A 27,717-nucleotide genomic window follows, 5' to 3' on the forward strand; every position below is an offset into this window, starting at 1 on the left:
GAGCGCGGCTCCAGCGCGGGATCTGGCAGTAACCGTGCAGACTCGAGTGGTCTGACCGGTGCCCACAGACGCTCCTCCTGCGGGCGAGCTCCTGGCCGTCCCGCGGCCTCTGGCCGGGCCTTCCGTGCCCGGGTTGGCGGGGCCCGCGAAGCCCCGGCGGGTCCGGAGCCCGAGCGCCAGTCGTGGGGGAGGAGGAGGGGGAGGAGGAGGAGGAGGAAGAGGAGGAGATGGGGGCAGGGAGAGGGAGGAGGAAGGGGGGCAGGCGCCAGCGGCCTCTCCTGCCACCGGGCCATGAGTCACCCGCGGGCCGGCCGGCGGGGGGCGGCGGGGGGCACGGGGTCCCGGGCGTGGGGCGGGCGGGCGCGCGGGGGAGGCGGCGGGGCCGAGCCGCGCTGCGCCGTGTCCGCCCCCGCCGAGCACAGCCGCGCCGGCGCGCCCCGAGCTCCGCTGCCAGCGCCGGGGAGCAGGGCCGGGCGGGCGGCCGGGAGGTGGCGGCCAGCCCTGCGGACACCTGCTGCGCCAGGTACGGAGAGCAGCCGGGGCGCGGGGCGCGCGGAGTAGACCGGGGGCGCGCGGGGGGCTGTCGAGGGCGCGAGGGGCTGCTGGGGGCGCGGGGCACGGGGCGCGGGGCGCGCGGGGCTGTGGGGCTTGCAGGGAGCGGGGGGCGGGGCGCGGGGCGCTGCGGGGGGCGCGGGGGACCAGGTAGAGAAGAGGACGGTCCCCGCGTCCAGGTGTTCCGAGCGGGCGCTGGGGTCGCGGGAACCAGGTTGAGAAGAGGACGGTCCCCGCGTCCAGGTGTTCCGAGTGGGCGCGGGGGTCGCGGGGACCAGGTGGGGCCGGGAGGACGTTCCCCGCGTCCAGGTGGCCCGAGGGTCGCGGGGGTCGCGAGGATCAGGTGGGACCGGGAGGACGGTCCCCGCGTCCAAGTGGCCCGACCGGCGCGCGCCCACGCAGTGCCCGAAGTTTGCGTGCTCGGCCGGCCTGAACTCGGGGCCGTGGGGCGACGGGGCGAGAGAGCAGAGGGCGCGGGGCCGCAGCGAGGGGCAGGAGCCCGGCGTCGGGACACGGTGGCCAGCCTAGCCCGTCGTGTGGTCTCCGCTGCCCGGAGCGCGCGGTCTGCCGGACAGGTCCGGGGGCTTCGCGCACAAGCCGCGGGAGGAAGCGGGCTCCGGTCCAGGGTGCAGTTGCGGGCGGAATGGGCCGAAGGAGCTACTCGGGGCATAAGTGGCCTTTGCCTTGCGTCGGGGAAGCAGGACGCCCTGTGGGTGGGCTCGGCCGTTCTGCTGACCATGGTTGCTTTCTGTGCCCACCCCGCGCCTTCACCAGCGCACACCTGCGGGGGTCCTCCTCTTCGTTTGCAGAAGGCCACGGAATATGAACAGTCAGATCCCCAGTGCAGCTCAGACCATCCCGCGCTGATGGAGCACTCCAACCTCTTAAGGGCCCCTCACGGGCTAAAACTGTGGCACCTGGGTCCCAACCCGTGGGGAAGGGGCGAGCTGGCCTGGTTCCCTGTCACTGCCCCGGGGCCATATGACCCATCTAGGAGGCAAAGGGAAGATTCAGTATCCGGATCCAGGCTTTATATAAAGTGGTAAGATTTGTGCTACATGGACTTTTGTATTAATTTCAATGTTTTAAATTGAGGCGTTATAAAAATGATCTTAGGAAATTTGGGTGACACATGTACCCCTTGTCTCACCTAGCTCTGGGTTTGTTCTGTGAATCTTTTTTTTGGGGGGGGGGGATGTCAGACTACATCTAGTGGGGCTCAGGGCTTACACCTACTTTTCTGCTCTTGGAACCATATGCGGGTACCAGGGATGGAACTGGTGTCAGCTGCATGCTAGGAGAGCACCGTACCCACTGTGCTTTCTCTGGCCTGTGTTTTAACCTTTCTGAACATCACTTTCCTCATTTACAAAGCAAAGCAAAATGAAACACAAAGGTTGGTGTGTAGGTATTGTGTCACCACTGGCTGCCGCTGCTGGCACCGCAGTGTCCTCATCATCCTGCCCCTTGGCAGGGTCAAAAAGGAGTCACGGCCTGGTCCAGTGTCTTTTGCCCATCAGCATCAGGTGCTCCTGGGAACACTCAGGGTTAGGGGAGAAAACACTGCAAGGCCCACAGCCCTCCCAGAGGTGAGTTTTCCATGGTACTTGCAGAGCCTGGATTTGACCTGGCAAACTTGCGGCCACTTGCTTCTTCTCTGGAGGTTGGTGTCGTGCCTTGTCATGCACAGACACTTATAAATTCCCTGTGTGCACAGAGGTCTCTGGAAGCATCTGAGTCAGAGTGGAGAAGTTTCTGGCACTGAGTTTGTTGTGCAGGACCGAACTCTGCCAGCCACACCATCGGCTGAGGGAAACTTCTCCATGAGTGGACCTGCTGCTCCAAGCAAAACTCTGAATTCAGTGACAGGATCTCAATTACTGCCTGGTTCCCTGAGACCTGGTTTCCTGGTGTCCCCCCTTTGATCTCCAGTGGGCAGCAGCAGGACATCACTGCCATACTGGGGATTGTGGACTGTGACTCCTGCTGCCATCAGGCCTGCTTGTCCCCTTCCTGTGTGCTTTCCACCCCCAATCAGCTTTCTGTCCTTTCTACTGAGTAGTGCCCAGTGGACTGTCACGGGGCAGTACTCCAGCTGGAGCCCCCATCACAGCGTCTCTTCAGAGCCCTGGCAGCTCCTGTAACCTGCCCAGTCAAGGGCAGCTGCACTGGTGCCCATCCCACTCCAGGGGGCCTCGCTGGTGAGCACAGGGGGACACAGGACCTCCATGCTTCTGTTCAGGCCACGGACAGGAGACTCGCCCCCTCCAGGGTCTCCCCACCCAGTACCTGAAGGAAGGGCTTCTTTTCACCAAACACTCTTCTTCCAATTGAGCTCTGGACACACACGCCCAGGCTCAGCTTGGCTCTGTAAGAGGAATTTCAGCACCTTTTCTACGAAACCTCCTATCCTTGGAGAAAGCGGATTTGGCTTCCCCGGTGAGGTAGGGAGGAACAGGGAGGAGCTAGCTGGGGATAGTAGACAAGACAAGTGCTTCTTCTTCCTCTTCATCTTTTTGGGTAGGTTGAGCTGGGTTGTGTGCACTGGAATTTCTAATCACCTGAGAAGCTCTAGGGCCTGCTGGAAATCTCTCTCTCTCTCTCTCTCTCTCTCTCTCTCTCTCTCTCTGTATGTAGGTAGGGGAGAGTTCTTTGCTCACGCATTATTGTGGAGATTCTTAAATTGTGTCATGGTTCCAAAACCGTATGTGTGTGTGTGTGTGATCATTTCACTGTCACTGTCCTCCCGTTGTTCATCGATTTGCTCGAGTGGGCCCAGTAACGTCTCCATTGGAGACTTTGTTGTTACTGTGTTTGGCATATCGAATACATCACAGGTAGCTTGCCAGGCTCTGCCGTGCGGGCGAGATACTCTCGGTAGCTTGCCGGGCTCTCCGAGAGGGGCGGAGGAATCGAAATAAAATTCTTTGTAACTTATCAGTAAGTGTTTGCTTTGTATCCCTATTTTATATACCTATGTGCCTGGGGTCACATAAAAATCTCACAGACCAAAGGGGTCTTGAGTGGGAAAAGTTTAAGAAGCCCTGCTGTCAACCGGTGGTGTCACATGAATAAGCATCTTTCTAACGACCCTATTTATGCTGCCATTGCTGCATCATTTGGGTGATCCACTGAGCTGTTGGCATTTACTACAGGCGGTAGGAGAAACGCAAGAGCCTCTGAGGCCTACCTCCTTCTTTAGGAATCATCTGGAGATCAGTGAGCCCACAGAAAACCCAAGGTCGGACACCCAGGCCTGGGACTCTGCCCAGTCAGAGTGTGGAAGGTGGCATCTCTGGGGAAGACTTCTCGGAGGACATGGACTTTAGGCAACATTAAGTCAGCCACGTGGTGTAAAGTGAAGACCCTGCTGTGATACGGAGCTTGGGAGTGATTCTACCCAAAAACAGCCTTTGAGGCCTTCCCATATTGGGACCTTGTGGATATTAGGATGGTTTCCTTCCTTCCACCCGATGCCCAGGGCAGTTGGTGTCATCTGTTGGTAGGACAAGAGGCAATGTCCCCAATCCTCTGTGGCTTCCACAGGCTCCGTGGAAAGTAGAAATTTCCATTTAATGCGATTATTCTTAAGTGTCTCCTTCTAGGAAATAAATTTGGAGTTTGAGGTCACTTGACTGGTCCCTGAGACATGTTTCTGATTCTGAGAAATGACCTCAGGATTATGCCCAGTATTATGACCTGTTGACCCCATGGCCCCAGCTTAGTAGATGCCAACCAGATGATGCCTGTGAGTGGCATGAACAGGAACAGGCAGCTGAGGGTGGCTGTGCAAGGCCCCTCCCCACTGTGCCCTCTGAGACCTGCACAGTTCCTGCTGCCAGGAGCTCGCAGGTGTTTTTCTTATGCTTAAGGTGTTTGTGGAGAAAATTCACAGGTGATCTTTTGGGAAGGTGAGGGGCCTTCCTAAAGTTGTTGACTTGCTTAAGCTTCCTCCTGCCCCTGGTATGTGAGGGTGGTTTTTAAATGTCTGAAGTTTAAGAACTTCCAGAACCATTGCTCCCCTCTGAGGTCTGTGTCCCCCAAGCCCCCATGGTTTGTTCCCCCAGCCCCTGAGTTTTGTGTCCATGGGTGGCAGCAGAGACATTAGTCCCAGCTTCATTCCGCATAGGACAGCTCCCAGGGTGGCTGAGCTCAGTGGCATGGCAAAGGAGTTTGACTTTCTGAATAATAGGTGTTCCAGCCGAAGGGTGCAGGTGGGGCTCTACTTTCAACTATGCCCCCAGAGATTTCTAGAATTCTGTGACATGGCTGTGTACCTGGTCAGCAGCTCTGGCACACAGGAGCAAACTGGTTATCATCAATAGGTAATTGGCAGTGACCGAGCTCAGCTTCCTCTTGTAGATTTAGCTTCAGACATATGCATATATCATGAATATTTAGTGCTTTTACCACATTTACTGTATTACAAATATTTGCTGCCGTGGGTTATAGTTAGTGTCTCATGGTTTTTTACTTCTTGTTTTTTTTTCATCTCTTCCTTTCCTCATCGATATGTGTGTCCTCTTTGCACTGAGTTTTCATCTCTTCTTACCGTTCTTACTGGAATTGTGGTTCCGTTTTCCCTCCTAGGCTTAAACTTTCTCAGTCAGTGCCAGTGTGCCATACGTAACACTTTCTTCTCTTCCAGACTGCCCCTCCACTGGGTGTGTTTTTGTGAAGTCACAGTCCCGTCCAGCCCTGTGAGCAGATCCTCGTGCCACCTCAGCTTTGTACCTGGATTCCGCCCTTCTCCCCTCAGGGACAGTGACCAGGGGAGGATGGTCACTGTCTGACTGGCCAGACTGCAGGTGCTCCTCTGAGCCGACCCAGATCTGCCACAGCCTCAGTGCTCTGTGCTCTGTGTGTCACTCAGTGGCAGGGATACTTCTGGCTACTGCTTGGTGCATGGTTGGCAAGGGGTACATCATGAGGCGTGGGGCAGGCCATGCATGGTCTGCTGAGTTCTGGGTTGTGTTGCTCTGAGACGCGGCATGTCTGGGTCTAAACTGGCCTTCATACCTACTTCCTCTCCCTGAAGGCTTCTCTTCTTGCTTCCTGCCTCACTGTAGCAGCCTGAGCCCTGGTGAGGAAGGTTCCACATCTGCTCTATGTGGAGGATTTGTGACTCGAAAGTGGCAGCTCTCTGCCAACGGAAGGCTGGAGCTGAGGATGGGTTGCTGGTGTGCCAGCGCACCTACCCAGCAGATCCATACCTCAGTCCTGTGGTTCACACCATGTGGACTGGGTTCCTCTCCCCAGAAATAGAGGCCTTATATTTTGGCCCAGTTGCTGGGTGTCAACCACACGCACCACTGGAAATCAGGCCTTTAAATCATCATGGACCGGTGTTTCCAGTATGCTCTCTGGGTGAAAATAGTTTCTGAACACAAAGTCTTTTAGAGGTTTGAGTCACCCTCTATTTCTAGGCGTGGTTAGTGTCATTTTGTTCCCTCTGTGGCCTTGGTGAGCAAAGACCGGACCCTGGATTGAGGCATTCTAATGGGGCTTATTTGGCACCACACCAGAGAACTGAGGTTCCCTGGTACGCTTCATGGATCTTTGGGCATCCTGAGTGGTGGAGAGACCACCGAGGAGGGCTCAGCCAGTAGCAAAGAAGACTCATAGTGAGGGAACCCGATGTGGAGGTGGCCAGACTTGGGGCCCAGCACTTCAGAGCTGGCCACTCTCTGGCTACCCCCTTGTGTGGCCCAAGGCCATGAGCTGGGCAGCGAGGCCAGGGCTGGAAGAGAGCAGGCATCTCGATAACACTCAGTCCTGCCCATGGCCTACACAGAGACAGAGGGCTGCGTGTGTGCAAGTGTTCGTTTACTAATAAGAGGTTGTGTCCGGTTGTTTTAGGGGCTGCCTCTTCCAAACCAGGAAAGTGCGTTGAGATTCTCTCCCCCATGACAGGGAGATTCCTTAGTGTGAGCACCTGTGCTGAGGCATCGTGTCCCCTGGGTGGAGCCCAGATGATTCAGCCAAGCTTTCTATCGACGCATGTTTACTCAGGCCATCTTCATCTTCATCTATCACTGCTAGCATCCATCAGCATGAGGATGCACACTCTTGTTTGAACTCTCCTGAGTTTGTCAGAGCGGCTCCTTCCAGGGAGTACATAAAGTCTACAGGCCGCCCCCTGAGATATTCTGCCTGAAGTAATCTTTTCCACAATGAGCTTCTCTGCCACGAGATTTCCTGCCTCTTGGTTGTTATCCAGGATTTGCTGTAGTTAGTTTCAACAGAAGAGGATCAAATGCAGGAAATTCAGGGCTGACAACTTGCTGGAAGCCTGGCTCTTGGCCAGACCTGGAGGAGCGCCCCCTGAGCAGTGCTCTTAAGCTGGCCCGCTGAGAGCTGCTCTGTTCACCATGGAAAGCCCCCTGCTACCTGCCTTCCTGGGGACTGTGGCCAGCCGCAGGAAGACATGGTGCCTCCACAGTTGCCCACTGCAGACTCATGGTGCCTGTGCCAGGAGGGAGCCTGGGGTGTGGCTTTGGTTCTCGAGCTGCCAGCAGGCCGTGAGTAAGTCAGTTGGGACGCCTGGAATCTCCTGCCTTTGGACCTGACCTGCTTCTTTGGTAGTACTTTACGCAGGCAAAGGGGAGAGTCTCTGAGGTCAGACAGAGGTGAGGCGGGCCTGGCCCTTGGCACACACAGTCAACAGCTTGTCCTCCCAGAGGAGAAACATGGCATCTCCCAGAAAAGGTGGCTTTCCCCTCAGCCCTTCTCTTCTCTTGTGTGAACCCAGAACCCTCTGTCCTGCTCTTCTGGAAATAGGATTAGAAACTTCCTCTGCCTATATTTTCAATAAGTGCAGTCACATACAAATGGGTTTCACAGACTAATCTTGTATGCAGACCAAGAACTCGAAAGTCAGGTTCCCGCGAGATTTGCCTCAGAGGGAAGGGCGTGGGTTGCAAGCTGGAACATTGGTTGATTATCTCTCCATACTGAGAACGTTTTGCTTTCTTTGCCCTTTCTCAGCAGTGTCATGGTAACACTGATCAGTCCTTGGTTACCAGGATGAAGGAAACCGAGTTAGCATGCTGCTGTGTTCACAGTCGACTCCTCTCCTTTTCCCTGATGCCTAATTGGTCAGAAGTTGATTTATGTCCGAGTTTATGTTACTTTCTCTAGTGCACAGTCACTATGAACTCAGGCGCCTGGACAGCACCAGGCCACCATCCGAGGAGATCACTATACTGTCAGTTGTTTGCAGAAAGCGCTGCTGAGGAAGGGTCCAGGCCTGGTCATGCTTGTAGCCACCCAGAACTCCTCAGGAGACAGGATAGGACCAACCTATCAGGGAGACCCTTTAAAATCACTCAGTGTGGTACCATCACTGGAAGTTCTTATCGGGGTCCTGGAGGTGAGGGAGGGAGGGAACCCGGCTCCCCAATTGCCGGATGGGAAAAGACAGCCCTGGAACATGGCTGGGAGGTCTCAGCAGATGGTGCTTTTAGCAAGACCCATTCAGGAAACTCTTCTTCAAAGGAGTGTGATTTGGTGTATCTCAAGTGACTCACCTGGCGTGTCTACAGTACCTTCCTTCTAGGAATTCAAGGTAGAGCTTGATTTCTCTGCAACAGCTGTTGCCCTTTCTTCAATCCTGCGGGGGTGGGGGGTTAGGGAGAGGGGCGTACCTAGATTGTACAGTAAACAGTAATAATTATTTTATCAGTAACAGAGTAACCTATTATTCCTCTGTTTTTCTCTCAACTCCTTTAACATATAGAATAAGATTCAGAAGTTTGGTGTGTGTGACTGTAATGATTTTTTACTAGCAACAGCTGTTCCTCCAACCCTAGAGAGTGGGATTCCTTGGGGATTGAGAGACCCAGGTGAGTCCAGGCTGTCCAAGGCATCTTCAATGACTGACCAGCCTGCGGCAGCTTGAGCACTAAAGCATGAGGGAGTGAGAGCATGCGTGCCTGGAAGAGAGTGGCCAGAGGGGGCCAGCACTGGAGGAGGCCATACCGAGCACACCTTTCACTGCCCGCTGAGCCCTGGCCTTATGTGGGGGATTCACCATCTTTGGTGCCAGGTGCTTTTAGCAATGAGGAAATGGAGACACGAGTAAGTGAAGTCTCCGTGAGGGAGTGACGAAGCCGCGGTCAGCTTCCCCCACTCCTCTCTGAGGGGCAACCCAGCTGCGGCCACACTGCCTTCTCAGCCCCCTGGGTGCTGGCCTTGGTATCTGTGACTGCACCAGGCTGTGCTTGTGGTCACTTTAGCCCTCAGGAATGGATCCTCATGAAGGGGCAGGCAGGCCACTTCTGGGCCTTCCCTCAACCACCAGTGCTGTCCCTGGGGTCCTTGTGTCTAACCTGCTTGGGCCTGTTCGCCCTGGGAGATGGCCAGGAAGCCATCAACTGGCCCATTATTTCAGTAACCCGAGGAACCCTTTGACAGTTTTTCCCAGGGGTTGCTGAGCCTCCTCCCCCATCAGTGGAGACCTTCCCCCCCCCCTTTTCCTTTTCACCACCTCAGCAGCTTCAGGGAGGGAGAAAAGGTAACGGGGGTGGCAGGCAGGGTCCATGATGGGCTCTGGGTGCTGGGTGCTGAGCCTCCAGCCACCCCGCACTCATGACCTGGCCAGCCCCTGGCTGTGTGGGTGACTGCAGGCACATCCTGGGCTCACTCTCCTACTCTGCACCCTGGGAATGAGGTGGCCATTTCCCTGGGCTGCCAGCGAAGCACACGCAGTCATTTCCCTGGAAACAGCAGGAAGCGGTGACGGGTGCACACGGCGAGCTGGGACTGACGTTCTATTTTCTGTGAAGGCATTCCTATTAAAATAGAATGGGGCTCGTGACGAGGACTCGGCTGCAGGGACGCATCTCGCTTTCTCCATTCCTGCGTCTCTCAATTTCTCTGTTCTCTCGGGAAGCTGGGGGTGGATCCAGTACCTTGGCGGGTAGATGTTTGCATTTGCAGGGTCCTCAGCCTATCGACTGTGCGACCCAGAATAAGTAGCTCCTTGGCCTGCTTTAAGAACAGCCCCACCCTTGAAGTGAGTGAGACACTGCACCGGGGAATGAAGATGGAGGGGGACAGAGGAAAAGGGGCAGCATGGCCTGAGCACTGACCAGGGCACATCATGCACTTAGGAACCTCTAATGCTTCTGTCCTACGTTTTGGAGGTAGAAATGATCCCTGCTTCCAGGGGAGGAGATTTGAGCTGAGGGAGTGAGCCTGGTGTGGGGCAGAGAGGTTAAGGTCATCTGAACTCTGAGCTACGGAGACCCCAACACGGCACAGGTCCTAGGGGGGCGCGTCCTGGTCCTGGCTTCCTGGGCTCTCCTGCGCACTGTCCACCCTGTGGCCCAGCAGGGGCCTCCTGAGCATCACCATTCTTGTCCCTCCCCAGTTCTCACATCACATGTCTATTAGAGTGTGGCTTTGATGTTCCAGCCGTTAGTTGCTCTCCTGGTGAACAGACATAGCACTTGGTCCAGAGCTGTGGCTCTGCTCCTCAGTGTCAACTAGAATCCCAGCTGAGTTGGCTCTAGAGGTCCGCGGTGGTCTACCATTTTACTATTTGGGGCGCTTGTGTGTGTGTGAAGAAAGATAGTTCTTATTGCAACTTATTTAAAAAGATACTAGATGAGAGAAAGAGCGTAGAGTGTGTTTAGGAGAGACAACAGATCTCTCCAGAGTGGAAATAGATGAGCAAAGAAACCGAGATGACAAGCGAGATGAGAGCTCAAGGGCGGGCACCGGCTTCGGAGCAGAGATCAGTGCTTGGCTTTGAAGGCTGCCAATCCTCTTTGTTCTTGTGAGTTTGAGGTTCAGTTGTCATGGACTGATCCACTTTCAGCAACAACCCTGTTTTTATGCTATTCTATGCTCATGAGTGAGGGGTGCACCCAGAAATGGAATGGGCTTCGAGAATCATCTGGATGAGATTGTGCTTTACAGATCACATCTGCACATATTGAAAAATAACTATGCATACAAGATGCTATCAATTCCATTGTGTGCTTGTAACGAATTAAACATATTTGGAGATTTGGTCTTTGTAGGTTTATAGAAAGATGAGATACACCCGTTCACACTTTGCTTTTCTTCTTACTGGGCACTTTGCTTACAAGTTGGTTTCAGCAGTGGGTTTCAGCAGTGGGTGCTGATATCACAAATCTAGTGGCAGGGATTTTATTCCAGTTATCAGGCAAAGTGTAGTTTTCTGCTCTTATACTACATTTAAATACTACATTAAAATAAAATACTACATATAAATTAAGCATGAGTTCTAAAAGAGGTTATCAAGTATAAGACAGACTTAGGTACAGATTAAATAGCAACAGTATTCCAATGATTAAATAATACTTGGTTATCTCTATTCCAAGTTTGATTTTTCTCTTCTCTAAGACCCTAAGAGCCATACCAGACATCAGCCACTGCGCTATTCCCAGAAGTTTGAAGTGTCATAGCCCAGTCACACCTTCATACTAGAAACATTGGTAGGTTGTCTTGGCTCCAGAGGTGGGGACCCTCTGATTCCTCTTTTCCTCCTTGACCTATCAGAGGACAGAGGTGTGGAATCAGAAGCAGGTAAGTGGGGCAGGAAGTGGGAAGGAGCTTTGAGCTCAGGGAGTGGCCTGGTGTGGGCAGAGGGCCATGGTCACCTGGATTCCTGAGTTATGGAGATCCTGACGTGGCCCAGGACCAGGGGTGCTGCCAGTTACTTAGCGACTGGAAGTTCCCAGTCAGTTGCTCAGTACAGAATTGGATGAGTAAAGAATGGAGTTGACCCCTGACAAGGCTTGACCAGAACCTTTGAGTGAAAATAACAGCCTTTGTGTCTGAAGGCTGAGCATCGGTGCTTCGGCGCCTCAGGCTGGGGGTCACCGGTGTGCAGTCCTGCAGGAAGCTCTGTGACTCTGCAGCCGTGCTCTCTGCTCCTCAGCAGCAGAGTCCCCAGGGCACCCCGACTCGCTGCTCCTCCCTGAGAGGGTGGTCGGTATTGAGCTCACTTGAATTTGAACTATCTAGCCTCAAGAAAATCAGGGAGAAGTCCCACAAACAAACCGGCTGCTTCATTCTTTCCCTGGCTCCCTGTGAAATTCCAGATATTGTCCTTTCACTCTTTGTTCTCTGGCCAGGCCGGGGCTGTGAAGAACACCGGGATCCAGCACTCTCCATGCAGGGGCGGGACTAAGAGGCAGCACTGGTCCAGATCATGTCCCAGGTGTGTTTTCCAAGAAGGGTGTCCAGGGAACTCTGAGGCACCCCCACATGGCATAAGAGGAGCCATAATAATAATTTTATTATGGCCATATTATTTTATTAATTAAAGCATGATCATTTGTTATGGGAGGGGCCCACAAAATATTTTCACTTCTTCTAAATTAAAATCATGATGAATTTTTAAAAGAACTATATATATAGTATGTATCACCTATAATTTTAATACAAGATAATGACAAGTTATTATATATATATATATATCTCAGAGAGCCCAGAAAGCTATCAAGTATCCCGCCTACATGGCAGAGCCTGGCAAGCTACCTGTGGCATATTCGATATGCTAAAAACAGTAACATTAAGGGGTCTCATTCCCCTGACCCTGAAAGAGCCTCCAGTATGGGAGCGTTGGGAAAGATGAGTAAGGACAGGCTGCTAAAGCCTCAGGGCTGGGACGAATGGAGATGTTACTGGCACCTACTTGAGTAAATCGATGAACAACAGAATGACAGTGGTACAGTGACACAGTGAATGACAAGTTATATATAATTGTCTTTATTTGATTCGTGGAACTGTAAAATATACTTTTTTATTTCGAATAGAGCAAGGGAACCAAAGTGCCATAGCCTAAGTATCCTGGTGTGGGCCTGGGTGGGGTTGACGTAGGAACCCCCAATTCAGAGAATTGCCTGAGCAGCACCGTGGTGTCTCAGGGCCCTGGTGTCTCTCTCTGCGGGACAGATGCTCGGGAACCTGAGAACTTTCACAGGAGCCATCCAGCCGAGGTTGGATTTCTCAGGGATGGCATCTGTTTGGGTTCTAGCCCTTGCCTGGACACTGGCAGAGAGCCTTCCCTGCCGGACACATGTCCTCGTCTGCACAGGTTTGGGAGACACTGGGGCACTGTGTCCCATGCTTGGCCCAGGGCCTGGCCTTGTGCTGGCTCTGTCTCCATTGCTCCCTGTGTCACCACCCTTAGTGCAGGCCCAGAACACTGGGTGCGTGGCCGGGTTGTGCTGTGGTCCTGCCAGTGCGCGCTGGCGGCCCCCACCTCGCCTGAGCTGACCAGCTTTGCACAGGTGTGTACTGCGGCCATTGGGGGCTTCCCCTCACCGAGCACGTCTGAGGTTCCTGTGAGAGGGCTGTGCGTGGAGACTGGGGGAGCACAGACTCACCCTTGTCTGGGGTCTCCTGCTCTTCACGCGGACGACCAGCCCATCCCAGTCTTGAGATTTGCACGTGTTCACAGTTCCCGTTGGGTCTCCAGAGCCTGAAGAAGCCTGTCACCCCCCAGAGAGGAGCACGCTGGGGCGGCGTCTGATCTGCACCCATGACTGTCCAGCTGGGAGGCAGGAGAGAAACGTTTCCAACCAGAGAGCAGCGAGTACAGCCAGCCGTGCCCATTGCCCTGACGTGGACTGTGCCTCAGAACCCCCAAAGGGATGAGCCCTTCACCCTGGTGACTCCAGCTCCAGGGCATTTGTCCCCAAGGAAACAAATCTCTAGTCGGAAAATTTTTAAATTTTATCTTTATTTTTTATCTTTATTTAGTGGGGAGGGCTTTGGGCCACTCTGAGAAGTGTTCTGGGGCCAAGGGTCAATGCTCCTGAGGAACCATCTGTGGTGCTGGGCATTCCCAGGTCCTGGCACTGCAGCTGGATTCGAGGCGAGGGCCTTTCCTTCTCTCTATCTCTGCCCACCAAAGAATTCTGAACGCAAGGGTGTTCATCCAAGTATTGCTTACAGGGCCGGAATTCTGTGGGGAAGCCCTTCTACACTGTTTCTGGGGGCATCTGCACTCTGGGTCCGGGGCAGGTGTTGGCCTGGCCTTCCTGACCTTCTGGAGCTCTGGCAGGCGGGCGGGACCCTGCAGGGCTCCTCGAAGGGTCCCTCTGGTGTTGCTGTGCTGACACCTGGGGCCTGGCCTACAGACTCCATGCTACCGTGTGGATCCTGGCTCCCGCCTCCTCCCTCCTGCTTACTAGGGATTGGTCTGGGCTGCAGGCAGGGCCAGATGCCAGGCGCAGGCGTCTGCAGTGCCGAGACCCATCCACGCCCGTTCCTGCTGGGATAGGTGCCCCGGGCTGCCCTCCCTCCAGGGCCCCGGCCTTGCCGAGGACCGAGGGTATGTGTGATCTGGACGCAGCTCTGACAGTCACCACGTGGGTCACCTTGTTTACACTGTGGTTGCCAGGCCCTGGAAGTGCAAGGCATCACTCACCGCCCAGAGGGCTGGAGTCTTCTGCTTCCGAAGGCCTTGAAGGCCTCTGCACAGGGTCAGTCCTCAGCCCTGGGCACAGCTGTGGCTCTCATGGCCCCAGGACCCCCTCACTTGGGGTCTTACTTGATGCACCTCTGCCTGCAGCACTCACCCGGAGTGCCTGGGGCACAGGCTGGCCGCACTGCTCACCCTCCCTGCGTCTCCTCCGAGGAACTGCTCCTTCGCACGCCTTGGCCAGTGCTCTGGCAGCTTCCAGGAAAGTCTGTGTGCCCTCCCACAGATTGGGGGGCTTGATGCAGAGACTGGGGTGCAGGTGCAGGAACACAGCACAGATGAGCAGAAAGTCGGTTTGGACGGGGGCTTGAGGTGTGACCTTCTTGCTCTCCCTCTCCCACTCTGCGCTGGCTCTTCGAGGAACTGGACAGTCGGGCTGAGAACTGTCCACATGCCAGAGGGACCCTGTGGGTGAAGAGGAGCACAGGTCTGCCTCGTCGCAGGTGGGTCTGGGCTGGGAGCACGGCGGCTGCTGCCCTGGCTGCACCCCTGGGCTCCCGAGCAGAGCCCCAGGCTGGGCTGACGGTGCCAACCCCGCTCTCACCCCACACCTCGGAGATAAGTCAGGACGTGTGTGGCGTGGGCTGGGTGTGGCAGGGAGCCCGGTTGTCTCAGCTGTGTTTCAGCAGGGCTGTGGGGGGAGGGCAGCACTGCCAGGCAGGGAGGTCGGGTTCCAGGACCCCCTCAGGTTTGGTGCAGAGGAGCCGGCCTGGTGCCCATCGCAACTAGTGTGACCTCAGCATTCCCCAACCAGGTGGGCATGGCAGGTCATTTCCACGTGGCCAGTGGGAGGCAAGTGTGAGCATCATGGGGCCCTTGTCTGCCTCAGGTAGGTGAGTGTCCTTCTCGCCTTGCCACCTTTCTGTGGGTCTGAGAGGGGACTGCTGCTATGTTCTCTCCCCTGCTTGTTCCTGCTGTCCCAGCTGGGTCTCATCCATGAGGCACTGGCAGAGCAGGGACGGGGCCTGGCCACGTCCCCCAGTGAGTCAGGTGGATGGAACAGGGATACAGTCATGTGTGACCGCGGTATCCAGAGAGCCGAGGGTAGCGGTCAGGGGACGCAGGGTGGGCACCTGCAGCCATCTGCACAGCTGCCTGAGCAGAGCTGGGCCCACAGAGGGGAGGGCCAGGTCGCCTAGGCCCAAGGTTGGACAGAGCCATATGGGAAGCACGAAGGTTTCTGAAGTTTGTGGGCTGGGGGTAGCGGGTGCAGCATGAGGCTCAGCTGGTCACTTTGCGGAGTCTGGCCTGGTCTTGGTGACTGTCATTTGGTTCAGGAGGCCCTGGCGGGCTTCCTTGGGAGTAGCTGACCCTTCTGTGTCCTGAGCCTTGCCAGCAGAGGATGGACACTCAGCAGATGCCCCTCCCCATGCCCCTGTGCCCCCCCGGTTCACACCTGCCGTCCCCAGTGATGCTCGCCCAGGAGGATCTCAGGAGACTTGGAGACTTGCAGGGACAGCACTTGTCCACTCTGCCCCATAGTGCCTGACCAGGGGCTGAACGCGGAGGCCATCTGCATCCCTCTAAGGCATTGGCCAGGCCCTGGACACTTGTGCAGCGGGCAAGTCTCTTGACCTGTGAGTGAGGATGAAGCACCACTGCCTTCGCATAGCCCTGGGGCCCGGGGCCAGTCGTGGCCAGCTGTAGCGCCTGCACCTGAGTGCGAGCTCCCGCTTCCTGGGCCTGCCCTGTGTCCACGTGCTGCCGGCCCTGCCTCACATCCACATACTCCTGACTCCCTGCTCTGCCGCCCCTGGCTCTTCCCCATGGCCACGCGCTGCCCATTCCCAACCCCTTGGATCATCCTGTCAGCTGCCACCAGAACTCTGGGCATGTCCACCTCCTGGAGACACGGCCTGCAGCAGGACAAGTTTCCCTAATAGGCGCATCGGAACCAGGAGGAGTGAAGCCATGTGCTGTAGGTTGAATGTGGGAAAGAATCATTTTTGGGGGGAAATGTTAAAAACCTAATCAAAGTTAATAATGTTTGGCCAGAGCCCTTGGTGTGATGTGCTCAGTCTCCTGGGGCAGGGCGATACCTCAGGCAGTGAGGCTGGCTACACCCTCGGGAGTCTGGGGACAAACATGCAGCCACTTTGGGGGCTGGGGGGTTAGAGGCTTCTCATTTTTTCAGATCCTCTGCCCAGCAAGCTCGTTGGAACCTGAGTCCTGAATTACCCCTCTCACTGAGATAACTCTGCAACTCTGACATAACAATTGGTCTGTATCACCATATTCATTCCTCCTGTGAGCTCAGGGAGCAGACCGGTATTCGCTCTTGTTTTCTCTTTGCTTCTTGGGTCACACCCGGTGATGCTCTGCACTCAGGAATTATCCCTGAAGACCATATGGGATGCTGGGAATCAAACCCGGGTCGACCGCGTGCAAGGCAAATGCTCTATCCTCCAGGCCCCAACTCACTCTACTTTTCAGGAAGGGAAGTGCACCCACTGGGCACCCTCTAGGTGGACATACCCATAGCACCTCCTGGTGAACAGATCCCAGTGGACACAGATCCCCCTGGGTACAGATCCTGGTGGACATAGATCCCAGCGGACACGAGGTATGGCCAGGCTATCCTGCCAGCCAGTGTCCTGGCAGCGGGCAAGGGGTGGGGACAGCGCAAAGCCCATTGGCATTGTCAGCAGGTGGATTCCAGTCTGGGGTACAGGGCTGGGGCGCGGGCAGAGAGGAAGCCCCTGGAATGTGTTTTCAGAGAAGATGCTGCAGGTGACTGTTCTCAGTGGTGAGGGGCGTCCTGCCTGAGAGCTTCCCGGCCCCCAATCTCCTGACTGAGGTTTGCTTCCACAGGCGGGACAGCTGGGGGAGTGGGGAGGAGGGTGGGAGGTGGTGCCAGATGGGGGCAGGGAGATAGGGCTCCCTTCGGAGGAGAGGATATGGTGAAGGAGGTGGCACTCCTGACTGCCCGGGAAGACAGGTGAAGGTTGAGAATCTGGGCAGAAGGCATTTCTTTCCTCCTCTAAGATAAGGTTACCCTTTGTGGGTGCGGCAGGGGGCCTGCACCCAGAGCTTCTATTGTTGGCTTCCCTTCGCAGTGCCCCCTGGCCCTTTGCTGGGCGTAGGACCTAGCGACAGACTCCATGTGTGTACAGGTGGCTTAGGAACAGCATTCCTTAGGCTGGAAGGGAGCCAGGGGAAGAGCAGCTGGCCAGGTGGCAGGGGCGGGGTGCCCTCGCAGATAGAGTGTCCGTGCCAGGTGGATGCTCCTGCATCACATTTCACTGGGCCTCGCAGGTCAGTGGCAGGAAGGTGCTGGAGGAGGGAATTCCACTTTCCACGGGGAGTGTTTGCTCGTGTTCCTCAGCCGGACGGCCCCGTTCTTTTGCACTTGCAGAGTTCCTGAGCTGTGGCGGGTTGACGCCTGCTTGGGCCTGTATTATGTGTGAACACTGTAGGTGTTCTCTGGGATTGTGGATGGAATCATCGCCACGGCTGTCTCAGACGCTGGGGAGGGATTTTTCCATTCCTGCCCACCTTCTCTTTCACAGCTGTTCCATGGAAGTCACAAGAAAATGGGACCATATAAGGAAAACAGCTCCGTGAACAGTAAGTGCTCCTGGAGCAGCCGGGGCGGCAATGCAAACAGCATAAGGGAAGTGGAGGAGCTCACCACTGTTGGCAGGGCGCAGGAGACACAAATGTGGGTGCTCAGAGCCTAGGGAGAAGTGGTCTGGCAGCCACAGAATTCTTACTGGCCTCTGAAAGGGAGCAGACTCGAACTGTGGACTCACTGGGATGAAACCAAGAACAATTTTAGTGTCTCTGTGGTATGTCCGGAACCTGGACTAGGGGGCCTGGGTCGGGCAGTAGGCTTCTCTGCACACGAGCATTGCACCGTTAAGATGATTCTCTCTGGGCAGAGGGCAAGTAGGTGGGGTGGAAATGAAAACACTTTCTCCATGCGAGGACTCAGAAATTGTGAGGTCCAGCCCTGGTCTCTCGCAGCTTCTGCACGTTTGTTGTCTTGCCAAGGGAAACAGTGTTATGGGGAAAGGTCACTGGATCTGGGTGCCACCTTGGAAACCTGAGCCTGGCCCTGTTGTCTAGGGCAAGTGGCAGCTGATACCAGGGAGGAGACGGGACTGCTCCATCGGCCCTTATCTTCCTGATAGCACAGCAGTGGGGTGAGTTTGTGCTTTTATCTGGGCTGATATCTTCCTGGGTATTTACCAGCCATTGGGTTGACTAACAGTGCTCAGGCTGTGGATGGGAGTGGCTCTGGAGTCTTCTAGCTGAGTGGTTGTGAAGGACTGCTGCCTGCCCCCCCCCCCCCCCCAAGCAGCCTGCCCCCTCCCCACCCCGGTCAGTGCAGAAGGCAGGCTATTGCTAGGGGAATCGCTCTGGTCAGAGGTAGATGTGATCCTGTGGCTGCAGGAGGGACTGTGTAGCCCATTCTAGCCCCATGATAGAGGACCTGGAATAGTCTAGAAGAGACCCAATGCTTGAGGGAACCACAGAGTTTCCCCAGGCTGGACCTCTGGGCTCTGTGTGAAGCTGGTGACTGTGCTGGGACAGTGCCAGGCCCCGCTCAGCTCTCAGTGGACTTGGCCAGAAAGATTATTCCCAACAGCATGTCTCTACCTGGTGTCAGAGATGAGAACTGGCTTCATGTTCCCTTGGGTTTATCTGTAGGCACGCCTTTCACCCCTGATGCTTTGCCAGGTATGCTTATGTATATAATGGGTGTCGGAGCAATAGAATTTTCTGAGTAAAGAAAAACTCGGCCATCCTTTCTAATGTGGTCTTGTGGTAGATTGTCCTTCTGCACATCACCCACAGCCAGCTTGCAGAAAGTAAACAAACATTTTTCTTCAATAGTCATAAATACTAGATCTGCCCTCCTCCCCTGCACAATTACAGTATTGTATAAGATATATGCAGTATTGTATAAGATATATGGTTTTGATTTTGGGCCATACCCAGAGGTTCTCAGTGCTGGCTCCTGGCTCTGCACTCAGGAATCACTCCTGGTGGGCTTGGGAGACCTTGTGGGGTGCTGGGGATTGAACCCCAGTTGGCTGCATGTAAGGCAAATGCCCTACTTGCTCTGCTATTACTCTGGTCCCTGAAGCAACTATTTTTTAGGAATGGAGCAATATTTAAGTGGACTCACATGGAAGTGAGAGATAGAAAAGCAACATCAGCACTGTGACAGGCTTGATAAAGGAACTAGAAGAAGCTAGGCCTAGGTTTTGTTTCCAGAATTCCTAGAATTGAGTTCAGATTCCTGGAATTGAGTCATGATTCCCCCAAAGTAAGATAGCCATGGAGCAGTCAACTGGAGTTACCAACCAGATGCAGGTAGAAAAGCACCCCCAAACCCCTGCTATTTAGCCCTTATGTAACCTTAATGTAACTCCAACTTATAACCAACCAGCTAAGTACAAGTAGTGGAAAGACTCTCAGACTGTGGCTAAAAGGGTGGTCTGCAAAAAGTCCCTGTTATATAATGTTATGGTATTAAAAACCCCTCACTTTTGAGACTTGGGGCCACTTGCTCGCTCCAAGGAAGCTGCTCTGTTGGTGAGCTAGATGGGGCCCTACCTCAAGCTAGCTTAGCTAACCAATAAAGACCCTTTGCTTGTTGCATTGTAATCTGTCTTTGTGTGACTCCTTCAGTGGGATCTCCGCCTGCTTTAACAGAAGCATCCATCCTGGCTTTCTTCAGGGGACGGGAGGGGAGGAGAGGAGGGGAGGGGAGGGGAGAGGAGAGGAGAGGAGAGGAGGGGAGAGAAGGGGAGGGGAGGAGGGAAGGCGAGGGGAGCCCTCAGTTAAGGCTCAGGAACACAGACTAAGAGAGAAGAGAGCAGGGAAACGAAGGTTCAAGCTTGAGGTGCTGAGGCAGTGGAGATTTGTGGGCAGAGTATTATTATAGAGGAGGGTTCTCATGACAAGGCACTTCAGGAATCTTTGGCATGATCCCGTCAAGCACACTTTCCCACCTTTTTTATACCAGCACTATCCATGACTGGCTTTTGCAACCACAGTCTTAGAGTTGTCTAATACTAAGCTGTATTTATTCTGTTTGTTTGGGGGGCCACATCCAGCTGTGCTCAGAGTTTATTTCTGACTCTGCACTGAGGGATCATTCCTGGTGAGGCTCTCAGCACCATATGGAGTGCCGGGGATCAAACTCGGTAAGTTACGTTCAAAAGAAGCACCTTAACTCCTGCACTCTTTGTACAATGCATTTATTCTGCACGAGACTCTGACATTTAACAGAGAACAGCTTCTCAGAGTGTGGTGAGCTGAACAGAGATTCTATAGGGCTCACATTTCTGGAAGATAGAAACTTTGGAATTGCCAGAGTCTGAAGACTTTCCTGGACTCCTGGGGCCACAGAAAGGCCTTTAGGAATTGTCTAGAAGAATAACCACATTGAACCATTACAACAACTTGAAAAAAAGTCTCTTTAGGACAAAGATTATGTTCTAGTCAGCTAACTGTCAGAATAGAATTCCATACTATTTGAACAAATATTACTAACTGCAATATCTGGCATATAATAAAACTCATAAATCAATATCACAGGGAGAAAAGTTCATGAGCTACAAATATAGTGAGAAAATAGTAATTCTGGCAGAGAAATAAAGATTTCAGAATCAAACAAATAGGAATTTTAGAAATGTAAAGTGCTTATCAGATATGAAAAATTTATAGAATAAGTTTAGCAGCAATATGGGCACTGTAGAATAAAATATCAATGACCTTGAAGACAGGTCAATAGAAACCATTTATATTGAGGTGGGAATGAAGAAAACCCAAATAGACCCGGGATATATGTGAGATAGTAAGCAAGTAGTCAAGTTATGTATAGCTGTAATTCAATAGGTATAGAGGTTTGAACAGAAAAATATATAAGGGAATTATCTCAAATCTGTTGGAAAAATATCGGTCTATAGATTTCAGAATTTCAAAGAACCCCAAACAAGATAAACATAAAGAGAATCACACCCAGGCACATCAGAATCGAATTGCCAAAAGCAAAAGATGAAAATATCAGAGCATTCAGAGGAAAGAATGCAAATAACAATGATTAAAAACCAGAAAAAATGGTAGAGAAAATCTTTCTAAAATAAGTGTGAAGGAAGTTTTCAGATTGATGAAAGTTGAGAGAAATTTCTCACGGAAGACCAAAAAACAAACCCATAAAGAAGACTAATCTATTAAATAGAGAGGAAACAACATATCAGAAATGAGCTAGGGCCTATTATACATCTTATAACCACTTAAAGGATAAAAATGGAATCGATAGCACAGCGGTAGGGCGTTTGCCTTGCACACAGCCAACATGGCCGACCCGAGTTCGATTCCTCCGCCCCTCTTGGAGAGCCCGGCAAGCTACTGAGAGTATCTCGCCCACACGGCAGAGCCTGGCAAGCTACCCATGATGTATTTGATATGCCAAACACAGTAACAACAAAGTCTCCAACGGAGACATTATTGGGCCCGCTCGAGCAAAACGATGAACAACGGGAGGACAGTGACAGTGACAGTGATAGTCAGTAAATTATGGAAATGGATAAACTCATTGAAAGACACAAAACTGACACCAGTAGAAAGCAAAACTATGAAGTGTTAAGTCTGATTTTTTTTTAAAGTTGTAGTTAAAATATTTCCTACAAGAAAACTGCATGCCCGAATGGCTGAATTTTAAAAAACAGAAACAAAAAAAAAACATTTAAGGAAAAGATAGCTATACAAAATTGTAAACACTTTCATAGAGGCAAGAAAGAGGAAACATTTCCCAAATGATTTTATGTGGGCAACATAATTTTAAAAAGTTATAGATTAATATTCCTCATAAACATAAGGATACCCCCCAAACTCCACCCAACAAAGTATTAACTTACTGAATACAGCAGTATATAAAAATAGCAATACTTCACAACTAAGTGAAGTTTCTCCCTCGAATGTAAGGTTGTTTTTTCTCATGTAAAATCCAGCAAATGCAATTCCACACTAGTTCAATAAATAAGAAAAATGATCTGAGGAAGCTTGCATTCTGTTTGATTAAGAACTCTCAGAAAATTCAGAATAAAAGGAAAATTTCACAGTCTGTTAAAGAATATCTTCCTAAACCCCAAATCATTTTAAAGAGTGGAGCACACTGTTTTCTCTTGCTCAGCACCAAGGGCAGAAGTGGCGTCCTTTTGTAAGATACTGGTGCTCTGTCAGTACAGGGAATTGTGAGGCATCACGAAGAGAAAAAGGCATGAAGCTTGTAAAGAAAAAATTGGATGGACCTCTCCCTGCAGAATTCGCAATTCTAAGTACTATACATAAAGGCTGCTAGAACTAATGAGTGATTTTTGCTAGTCATAGGGCCAGGATGCTAAAAGTTAGTTGTATTCTATGTATTAGGAAGAATATTTGGGAATCAAAATCCTAAGCCACTTTGTGTCATCTCAGAGCCTTCCAATGGTCTTTGTTCTTCTGAAAAGCCGCAGTCTTGGCCACGTGTGACTCAGGCCTCCTCCTGGAGTCCCAGCTTGTTTCTGATGTCGATCCAACTCCCCACGCCTGTTTCCTTTGCTGTGTTTAGGGCCCTTGGGCAAACCTGCCCTGCTCCTCCCCACCTCACACCAGCCAAGTGTCCTCTCCTGGTCACTTTCTCAGAAAGGCTGTTCCCACATGGTTATCAGGGTGCACCTTCCTCTCCTTGCTTAGATCTTGAGCGCCCTCACTTCCACCCAGCAAAGAGCCTCTTGCCTCTCCTGACTTAGATGCGAATGCGGGTTCTGTCTTTGCGGTTGCTCATTGTCAGGCATGGGGGTGCCTAGCAGGGGTCTGAGTTGTGGTGAGGGTCAGTAACCACAGGATTCCCAAGTGGTCGAGAACAAAATGGAGGGAAATGGAAGTCCTTCATGGGGACACTCTTGAGTTTGCTTTTATCTTTTTTTTTTTTGAAAACCTTTGTCATTTCATGAAAGACAATTATCAATTATAAATGATGACTTCTTGTCGACTCCCCAGACACAGTGGGACACATCTGTCCTGCCCCTCGTTTGCATGGCACGACATCATTTGAAAAGTGGCTTCCTGGATATTGCCACAGGGGACCTATATGGGGCCCTGGGGGGTCATGAAGAGGCTGTCCATGTCCCTTGGTTCCTCCTACCTGCCAGGCCTGCCGCCATGACAGGCACTGGCAGTGCTTGGGGTCCCTGCATTCCGGGGGATAGAACTGTGGGCCTCTGTGTGTAAGGTGCACACTGCAGCCCTTTCAGCTGACTCCTTGTACCCTGTACAGAATTCCCCATCTGCCTAGGTCAGCTGCGTACAAGGCAAACGCCCTCCCCACTGTACGTTGCTCTGGCCCCTCCCTTGCCACGTGTGTTATAGTGATTGCATGGGGTTCCATGGGGGGAGGGCGGTGGTTAAAGGTGCCTGTTTTCTGAGTTGGTTGAAATCAGTGTCACTGACCCATTGCCATGTGGAAGGCTGGGTGTCCTGTTGCAGTCTCTCACCAGGTCCTCAAGGAGAACAGGAGGGAACTGCCTTCTTCGTCACCTGGAGAAAACAGGACTGGCTTGTGGGTTTCCCCCAGCTCATCCCCATGTTAGGTGGCATGTCCACGCAGGGAGACTCCCTCTGTCTCGGAACATCAGGCCCTGTGATCTACGGGTTGGATACTGGCCACCTGAAGGACAGAGGCCGCTGCATCAGGGAAATCCCATCCCAGAGGCCAGTCTGAGGGTGGGCCGCACACAGGAAAAGGGTGATGAATCATCACTTTCTTGGGGGCTGGGAATGTGGCTCCAGTGATCGACAAACCTCACATGTGAAGCCCTGGACTTTGGGCCCCTGGCACCCCTAGGCCCTGCAGCACAGCTGGTGGCACCCAGCGCATCCATGGAGCGTTGAGCATCTCTGGGAGTCACTGTGCGCTCCTGACCCTGGCCCCCATGTGTGGGTCCCTTGAGAAAGAAAAGCGAACCTGGAAGAGCATGTATAAAAAGATCACCTCCAGTGTCGCCCCTGCACCGGCAGCGGCTTCCTCAGAGCTCCTCCCGTTTAGAGCTGGAAATCCTGTAGCTCGTCCTGACCTGGGGTGACCCCCCCACGCCCACCACCCCCAGAGGCTGACAGGAGCTCAGGGTGTCTCGACAGCAGGGAGATCTCAGGGGTTCTCCTGAGAAGCAGCATGGCAGGGACTCTGCATCACAGGCAGAGTCTGGGTGCTGGAGAGCAGGTGACCCCTGTGGCAGAGTCTGTGGTGCAGCACTGCTCTCTGCGGCAAGAGCACCCTACCGAGTATCAGGGTGGGGGCCCCAGCTCCTTCTGTCAAGATCACTGCTAGGTTCACCTGCAAAGTCAGAAGATGGAGGCATGTTAACAAAAGCTTAGACAGCATGGAGGGCACCTGTCTTGCAGGTGGCCGACCCAGGTTCAATTCCCCGCACCCTCTTGCCCCCTAAGCACTGCCAGAAAAGATTCCTGAGCACAAATCCAGGAGTAAGTCCCGAGTAATGCTGGATATAACCCAAAAAGTTATTCTGAATTTGAAGTTAATCAAAATCCAAATGTTTTTCATCCTTGTATATTGTTATTTTTGTAATTCCAAACAATTTAGCAGATGCCTCATCTTTAGAAAAAAAAATTACTCAGCATTTCACTGATAATCCACCTTTTAAAAAATATTATTTAAGCACTGAGGATCACAAAACTGGTATGGTTTGGTATGGTTTCATACATAACATTTCCAGCACCGAACCCTCTGCCAGTGCCTTCTGCTCTCCCCATCATCCCAGTGTCCCTCTCCTGGCCCCACATAGCCCCCTGTAGTACACTTCCTGTAGGAAATAGTTCTCAGTTTCTATTTTCCTTTATGAATCTGTTATTTCTGCTACATTTTTCTCTATCCTCACATGAAACGGATCATTCTGTCTGTCCCTCGCCTGACTAACTTTACTCAGCTGATACTTCCCAGAGCCATCCACATAGCTGCAAATGACGTGATTTCATCCTTTTGTACAGCTGAGTAATATTCCACTGTGTACATGTACCATAGTTTCTTTATCCAGCCATCGGTGTTCACTGCAGCACTGTTCACAAACATCTGGAAACAAATGTCAAACAAAAGAAAATCCACCTTTTGTAAGAAAACAAAAAGAGCTGTGGCCCTTCCCAGACCTACTAGAGCCCATAACCCCGGTGAATGGCATCACCTGCACTGGGAAATTCTGCTTTGGAGAGAAAACCCTCGATTTAAGCTTCATCGTTAGCTTACAATTTCTCTGGTTCTTGTGGAAGCTTGGAGGCCTCTGGCCATAGGGCCGTCACAGTGAAATGTCAGGTTTGGGAGCACCCTTCCCAGCCCCCTCCCCAGCCTGTGTTCCTTGGCCCTTTCCCTGCCTCATTTCCTAAGGCTGCCGCATCTCTGATCAGCTCCCCACTTCCATTTTCCCTGTGGCCTCTGGGGAAACTCCTGGGGCCCTCAGGGCTGAAGCGGCGTGGCACAGGGGGCTCTGGATTAGGGAGAGAGGGACGGAGTCCTGTGTCGGGGGCATCCAGCCTGCAGTGCCTCTCACACATCCCTACCCATACACTCTCACTAAGCCTGGGAAGGGAGCTCCAGGCTCTGCTGCTACTGCTGTGCTGGGCCGTGAAGTGGGCCAGGGAGAGGGAGCAAACCGCCCACAGGAGCCACGAGTCTCAGCACAGCCAGCGTGACCAGAGCTCCCCCAGGCCCCCCACAGCTGGCTGTTATTTGCAAAGAAACATGAGGCAGAGCAGTGGGGCCGGGACCCTGCCCTGTTCACCTCGCTCTGAGCAGAAAGCTGGGTGGAGCCTGAGTCCCTGGCCTGGTGAGTCACTTTCTTGTGAAGTGGGGACGGAGCTGGACCCTCTTCCAGGGACCTCCCTCCAGGCCGCCTGCCATGCAGAGAAGCAGAACCAGGGACCAGCAAGCAGCTTCCGTCCAGGTTGCTGGTCTCCTGAGGCCCCTCTGCTCTCCCTCACAGGGTGGGCTTTGACCTTGATGTTCCTTTGGGTGCTGCCTCAGCAGGGGTCAGGTATGTGATTCTCTGGCAGACAGGCCCCCGGGGTGTGTCTGAGTTAGCCCCCCTTTCCTTTCAGCCATTGCCCTCTGAGTGCTTACCGGGCCCACTCTGCCCTCTCTCCCGGCTCCTCACCCCTTTGCAGGGACAGGAACTATGGCTTCAACCTCTCTCCCAAATGGTTTGCAAAGAATTAAAAATTACTTCTCCTTTTTTTAATGGGATTGCATGGAAAATCCCAGCTTGAGGAGTGAGACGTTAAGTCAGCACAGCAAAGACTTTGGGGCGGTAGGTCAAAGGCTCCTGATAGAGTTCCACCAAAGTGGCTGGTTTCCTGCATGTCCACGTGGTGAATGTGGTTTGCTGCCACAGAGATTCCTGCTTAAAAGGAACAAAGGAGATATACATTGGCAGTGCTGGCAACGCTTTGAGCTTAGCACCAGGGGGTCCAAGGAGCCAACCAGGGAGGCATGCAACAGCTTGGCTGCTCCCAAAGCACAACACTTAGCACAAAAAGCCCGACTGCAAATGTTACGTACTGTACGATTCCATTTTGGTGACATTCTCAGGAAGACGGGACTACAGTGATGGAGAACAGCTGAGCGGTTGCCAGGGGTTGATGGCGGGGGAGTTGTGACTATAAAGGGGCCGCACGGGGGAGGATTCTCTGGGAGGTGAGGAACCGTGCTGTATCCTGGCTAAGGCGGGGCTCCGCTCATGGATCAGCGCCCCAAACTCATGTAACTGTGCCTCCCCCTTGGCCCCCGAAACAAGGCAGGTACTGTAAGATGATTAAAAAACGAAAGCTCAGATTCTTTAGTCACCAGTACATCATTTCAGTGACTGCCTGGCCAGTAAGTCGCCACATCTCACCCCTAGCTGGGGTCCCCTCTGTCTCTGGAGTGTCGCTTGGCTGACAGTTGTCACGACATACTCAGGGTTGCTGTCTGTTTGTCTTGAGTGACATGTGGGAATTTGCCCCCTGCTGAGACCTGCCTGGGGAGGCCGAGGGCCCTCGTATGCCACTCAGTTTCCTTCCTTAAGGGTCGGGATGTGCTTCTGTGACACGACCCAGTTCAGGACGATCGCTCTTTTTCTCTGCTGACTTCCTTCTTCCCAGCGTTTGCTTTGATCACGTTGTGGGGACTCCGCTCCCCGCTTGGGAAGTGATGGCCATCCTTGTCATCTCTTCCCAGCCTTCCTTGAGCCACTATCACCTTTATAGGCCGTGTCCTCAGTAGTTCTCAAAGGTTCATCCCTCTCCTCCTCCAGCTCCCCAAATATTCCCTTCTCTGCCAAGACAGCCGGTTCACTCTCCCTCACTCAACTGGGAACTCTTGTCATGATGCCATCACCCTTGAGTCTCCACAGCAGCAGGAGTTCCTGCTCCCCAGCCGTCTGGTGTCCTCTCTAGCTCGGTTTCCTTGCCAGCCCCCACCTGCAACGCTCACTTTCCTTTTAGGGCTACAAACAAGTTCTGTTCAGGAGAATGCCATTCTCCATTGAGACCCCAGTGCCCCCCTGACCCTGCCACACCCAGGGTTGGGTGAATTTTCTGTCCTTCTCTCTCAGCACTGCCCCCCTGTGTCATTGCTCAGACCAGTGTGGGCAGAGGCCCTCCCGTGTTGTCACTAGTGTGTCCTAGCGACCTGCCTCCAGCCACAGGGAGGGAGGATG

General features: G+C 53.1%; 1 protein-coding gene across 1 annotated transcript in view; it reads left to right on the top strand.

Annotated features, from left to right (window-relative positions):
- Positions 1-374: 374 nt before the first annotated feature.
- CRACDL (CRACD like) overlaps positions 375-27,717 on the top strand; it is a 147,235-nt gene continuing 119,892 nt past the window's right edge. The window contains exon 1 of the mRNA XM_056116679.1: positions 375-523. The gene's annotated coding sequence lies outside the window, so the exon portion shown is untranslated. The remainder of the gene's footprint in view (positions 524-27,717) is intronic.

This window comes from Sorex fumeus, unplaced genomic scaffold (genome assembly GCF_029834395.1).
Source record: "Sorex fumeus unplaced genomic scaffold, SorFum_2.1 ptg000033l, whole genome shotgun sequence".
Classification (NCBI taxonomy): domain Eukaryota; kingdom Metazoa; phylum Chordata; class Mammalia; order Eulipotyphla; family Soricidae; genus Sorex; species Sorex fumeus.